The sequence below is a fragment of the Dipodomys merriami genome, unplaced genomic scaffold (assembly GCF_024711535.1).
Source record: "Dipodomys merriami isolate MVZ:Mamm:240054 unplaced genomic scaffold, mDipMer1.0.p SCAF_12, whole genome shotgun sequence".
NCBI lineage: Eukaryota > Metazoa > Chordata > Mammalia > Rodentia > Heteromyidae > Dipodomys > Dipodomys merriami.
The window spans coordinates 23,530,437-23,536,436 of record NW_027202493.1 but is presented as its reverse complement, the minus strand read 5'-3'; the positions used below and the strand labels follow the sequence as shown (position 1 = coordinate 23,536,436).

Sequence of the window (6,000 nt, the reverse complement as noted above, 5' to 3'; positions counted from 1 at the left end):
GCAGCTAGGGACCAGAGGCCATGGCAGAATCCCAGGCTGCGGAGGTGAGCAGCCCCAAGGGAAGTCTGGGCTCCACCTTGATCTTTGATGAGCCTGGTGGTCCCAACTGCCTGAGGCCTATTGGGCTCCTTTCAGAATAGTGTTTTTAAATGCACAAAATGGAACAAAGTAAAACACCTGGGATGAAATCAATCACATTGAAACGCAGTTATTGAAGTGTTTTTGACATAATAATGTTTTCTTTATTAACACATGAAAGAAGAGTGAACAGAATTTACAAATGCTGCCTTCTGTCAGTGATGGTGTCCGTACGTGAGGATCTCCACAGGGTCACATGGAAAGACTCATTGGCATGATTGCTTCGGTGCTGGCGATGGGAGCCAAGCTTTCTGCACAGGTGTCATTGCTTCCCATTGGTGTCAGTCCATGCCACTGGACCTCTGTGGCTTGTCACCCGCACTCATAGTTAAAGGAAATTCTCAACTTAGCTTAGAATTATTAGAAAATATATTTTCCCCCCTTGCCCATTCCCAAGAACCCGCTTTCTGGAGTCGCTGAACTCCAGGTGTGCAAATGCCTAGTCCTCACTCTGCTTTCTCATCTTGCCCTGCCCAAGCAAGTCACTTCGATCCTTTACCTTCCCCACCTGAAACTACCTTATTCACAAGTTTGCGTTGCCATTCTTCTCTCTCTTGACTAAATCTGAGTGTGGTAGTGCAAGCCTGTAATCCCAGCTACTTAGAAGTTGAAGACAGGAGGATCACTTAGGGCAAAGTTAGTGAAACAAGACTCCATCTCAAAAAGGAAATACAAACAAAAAGACTGTGGACCATGGTTCAGGGTCTAGGAGGCTTGCCTAGCATATGGTGAATTCAATCCCCAGTACCAATAAAATAAAATAACAAAATAAAATAATCAAGCATAGATGAAAATGTGAGTTGTCTTGCCTTTTTCCTTTCTATCTCCAGAGTCTCCGAGGTGCCTCTCTGCTTGGGTGCTCTATAAATTCTTGTTAAATTAATGAATGTTATCACACTAAGCACTTGGAGGTCAGGAGTTGAGGATTAGTGGGATTTCAGAGTGAGTATAATAGCTATACTGCTCCTAGCATCCATTCATTCAGCCAACATTTACCAAGAAAGATCCTACTGAATACAACATATTACAGAGGATCTCTTGCTTAGACAAAGATGTCCCTTGAGTTTGGAATATGGCCCACAAGTAATATTTCACATTCAAGAGCTTACTTGTTAATTAATCAAATATACATTTAATGTGTGTTGGCAATGTTCTGGACGGGGGTGGGGTTGCAGCCTCTCTTTAAACAATGGTTAAAAAAACTCCTGTAGGGAGAGACAATTAATCTACCAACCAAGATGGTGCTTTAGATGATATAGACTAGATGGAGGTAAAAGAAGAGACACAGCTATGGAAACGGAAGAGACCAACACTTGGAGAAAGTGGCATTTTGAGCTTAGCCCAGGAAGTTGGCAGGATTTGAATACAACTGATTTTCAATTATTTTTTTTGTTTCAGTAGAGAATGATTCCAAGTGAAATTCCTGTCTTACTTCTTGATGTTTCCTTGTGAAACGTCCAGCTGAACAGCCACTGAATAAACCTTCCTTATCTGCATTTAATCTCACATCTTCGATGTTGTTGGACTGCTAAAGCAACCATGAGCCCTTGCATAATTCTTAATTTATTTTTGTAAGGGTGGTAGTGTGAAACTTTGAAACACTCCCTTAATCCTTGTAATAAGGAAAAGGTAAATAGATTTTTATTTGACTTGTGGAATTCATGCAGTAACTAATTGAATCTTTAATAATAATGGAGAAAGCCATTGTCCTAGGAAAGGAGGAGAAAATAAAAGAGCTGGCAAATTTTAAGACCTGTTGTTGAAAAGCAAAAATACTTTTAGAAATATGAGAAGAACTTTAAGAACCAGAGATCTAATTTAAGGTCAAGGAGATATTATCCCCCAACTCTGAGCTATAGTGATGATGTTGCCATTAATTTGAAGCTCAAAAGAATAAGAAATGAATGATATATATAAGAGCAGTGTTTCTTTTTCTTTTCCCTGCCATTCCTGGGGCTTGAACTCTGGGCCTGGGCACTGTCCCTGAGCCATTGGAGAACTTGAACTACAGCTTGAACTACAGCTATACTTCTTGCCTTTATTGTCATTTTTAGTGGAGATAAAAGTCTTACAAAGGCTGGAATGAAGCTGTGCAAGAAAGCATTTGCCTAGCAAGTACAATGTCCTGGATTTGATCCCCAACACCAAAAAAGAAAAGATGAAAAAAATACAGTTAAGAACAAACAAACAACTAACCAGGCACCGGTGGCTCACACCTGTAATCCTAGATAGCCTTGAGCAAAAACAGCTCAGGGATATCTCCCCAGCCCTGAGTTCAAGCCCCATGACTGACAAAAAAAAAAAAAAAAAAAAAAAGTTTCATGGACTTTACTGCCCCGATGGCTTCAAACCACAATCCTCAGATCTCAGTCTCCTGATTAGCTAGGATTATAGGTATGAGCCACCAGTGCCCAGATTTCCTTTTTGTTTGTTTGTTGAGACAGAGTCTCATTAGGTAAGACCAGTCTGGCCTCAACCCCAGTTTGAGAAAACATGATTTAAAAAACTTACAGTCTTTTCATGAAAATATCTAATGTAAATGATCACTGTAGGTTTTCTCTTTATAGCTGCTACCTTACTTAAATGAAAGTAAAACAATTAAACTCTTACAAATGTCTTGTCACCTATGATTCTTAGCATAAAGAACTTTGTAACTTGCAAAAGGTGTGTAGTTAAACACAAATTAAGGTCGAGAAAAAATAGAATGCAAAGATTCTCTTCTTACTTATTCATTTAGTGTTTGTCTCTCTCTTCTTACTTATTCATTTAGTGTTTATCTCTCTCTTCTAAGGTAAAGGAAGAATAGTAGAATGTAAAGGTTCTCTTCTTACTTATTCATTTAATGTTTGTCTCTCTCTTAACCTACTTCTCTGAGGAATTTGAAGATGACTAAAGCAATTATAAACTCTGCAAAACGACATTGTGGCAAGAATTTTAAATTTCATTGATTTATTTCCTCATCACATAGTATGTATAACTTTAAATTTTTTGAAGATTAAATTAAAATATTAATTTATGTAGCCATCTTTTTTTTGGTCATGGGGCTTGAACTCAGAGCCTGGACACTGTCCCTAAGCTTTTGCATTAGCTCGTACTCTGCCACTTTGAGCCACAGCACCACTTCCAGTTTTCTGGTGATTAATTGGAGATAAGAGTCTCATGGACTTTTTTGCCTAAGCTGGCTTTGAGCCATGATCCTCAGATCTCAGCCTCTTGAGTAGCTAGGATTAAAGACATGAGCCACCTTGGCCTGGCATAACCATCTTTAAAAAGGCCAGTCACTGGTGGCTCGTGTCTGTAATTCTAACTACACAGGAGGCTAAGATCTGATAATTGAGAAGGTTTGTGAGATTCTACCTCCAATTATCTGCCCAAAAAAGTCAGAAGAGAAGCTGTGGTTCAAAGGACCAGCCTTGTGCAGAAAAGCCCAGGGATAGCACCCAGGCCCGGAGTCCAAGTCCCAGGACTGGCACACACACACAAACACATTAAGGAAACTGCTTAAATGAAGACTACCTAAAGTAGTAAATATAAATTTGTGCAATATAAAGTTTATGCAGTGTCATTATAAAAAGTGAAATGGTTGATCAGCATGGTACATGACTGTCACCCCAGAACCTGGGTGAGGCTGAAGGGAAGGAAGGGGATCATAAATTTCAATCCAGCCTGACCTACATAACAAGATCCTGTCTCAAATAAACAAAGTGTAAACATAAGTGAAATGGTCATAGGTGTGTGTGTGTGTGTGTGTGTGTGTGTGTGTGTGTGAATTTGGAACAATGAAGTGGGGAAGGGAAGGGCAGGGGCATGACAGAGAGGAGCCTCTGATTAAGATGCACTGTATCTTAAATGGAAATGTCAAAATGTAGGCCCTTGTCCAACCATTTGATGCATATGCGTGTATATAAAATGGAGCCTGAATTCACTGAGCACCAACAGTATGAGTGACACATGAGGTATATGCCTTCTTCAAAGTCAGAAAGAAAACTACACAGCCTGGTCTTGGCTGGGGTGCTCTTAGTTGGGGTGCTCTTAGTTTACCCTTTACTTCCCTGGGTGCAGCTCCATACATTCTTCCTCGCTGAGATCCTTGACAGGCCTATTGAGGACACCTGCTCCCAGCCAAGTGAATGGATTCCAAACCCCCAGCATCGACAGAAATGTCACCTAAACAATCTCCCATCTATTAAGCTAGCATGACTTTAAAAGGCTAAATAAAGAACAATACTGGCAGGATTTTAAGGAAGTGAGAACATTTGTACCACCCCCCACCCCCAGTGGCTCTTCGTAGTAGTTTTCTGTCTTTTTTGAGAAAAGCAGACAATATGTTATGAGAGCTACCGAAGTATTTGGCCCAGTGATTCTATGTTGGCAAATACACTACTAGAAAATTACTTCAAAAATAATATTTATGTATACCCATACAGACATCAATAGCACCTGCAACTTGACATGGTATGAAACTGGAAGCAAAGCAGAAACACAGGAGTAGAGGAAACGGCTAAGCAAATAATGGAGAGACATGCAATAGTTTATGGTTATTAAAAATGACCGTCTTAGCTGGGTGCTTGTGGCTCATGCCTATATTCCTAGCTACTCAGGAGGCTGAGATCTGAGGATCGTAGTTCCAAGCCAGTTCAGGCAGCCAAGTTCAGGAGATGTTTATCTCCAATTAACCACCAGAAAACTGGAAGTTGCACTGTGGCTCCAAGTTGTAGAGCACTAGCCTTGAGCAAAAAAGCTCAGGACCCAAGCCCTGATTCAAGCCCCAAGACTGACTCCCCTCCCAAAACACAGACAGTCTTGATTCATGTAGCCTAAACTGTTTAAGCACCCACAGAAGGTAAAAGCAACAGGCTTCTGCTAAATGCAACTATATTTTCTAAGTTTTCACATCCTATGAAAACTACAAGATAACCAAACCTGAAAAGAGTTAAGATTCACCAAAGGTCTGTAGGGCTTTTCATAGTGTGGTTCTACAAATTAATCATTTACCTCTTCATCCTTTTCACCTTCTTTGGATTATATGAACCACTGTCAGTTCTCAAAACATGACACCACTTTTGGTTGTTTTTCTCTTCATCTTATGATTGGCCGGCCCCTCCCCCCTTCAGGGCTCAGGCCTCAGGCTTTGTTCTTAGCAGGTTATAAAAAAAAAAAAAAACAACAAAAACAACAACAACAACAAAAAAAAAAAAACTACCTGAGCCAGGTGCTGGTGGTTCACACCTGTAATCCTAGCTACTCAGGAGGCTGAGATCTGAGGATCAGGTTCAAAGCCAGCCTGGGGAGAAAAGTCCATGACACTCTTCTCTCTAATTAACTACCAGAAAACCAGAATTGGCACTGTGGCTCAAATGGTAGAGCGCTTGCCTTGAGCTGAAGAGCTGAGGGACAGTGCCCAAGCCCAGAGTTTAAGCCCCATACCTGACAAACAACAACAACAACAACAAAAACCCAAAAAACAAAAAACCTGGCCTGCTCTTATTTTGTTCTTGGAGTAGAGCAGTATATTTCTGCTCTGGTCCTAACAGTCTGGCTTGGGACTTCTGCTTCAGGCAGACTGGGGTGACTTACAGCCTCCAGGATCCACGGAGTGTTTCCCACAGCATCCTAATCTCCTGATTTAGTTCTCTCTCTCCCTCCTTTCCTGATCTATCAGCTTTACTTCACACCCCTTTAATGTATTACCAAACTCCCTCCATAGTGACTTATCTTTCCGCCATGTTCTGGGACTCCCGGGTAGTTTATTATGGTTAGATATGGCTGTATCTCTCTCCCTCAAAGTTTCATTTGTTGGGTTCCTGGAGGTGGTGCTATTGGGAGGTGGAGTCTTTAAGGGGTGGGGCCTAGAGGGAAGAC

The 6,000-nt window shown here is 41.0% G+C and overlaps 1 long non-coding RNA gene across 4 annotated transcripts in view; it reads right to left on the bottom strand.

The window, feature by feature from the left end:
• Positions 1–226: 226 nt before the first annotated feature.
• LOC138823264 (uncharacterized) overlaps positions 227–6,000 on the bottom strand; it is a 58,167-nt gene continuing 52,393 nt past the window's right edge. For all 4 annotated transcript variants that reach the window (XR_011370772.1, XR_011370769.1, XR_011370770.1 and 1 more), the window contains one exon: positions 227–459. This is a non-coding gene — a long non-coding RNA (uncharacterized lncRNA). The remainder of the gene's footprint in view (positions 460–6,000) is intronic.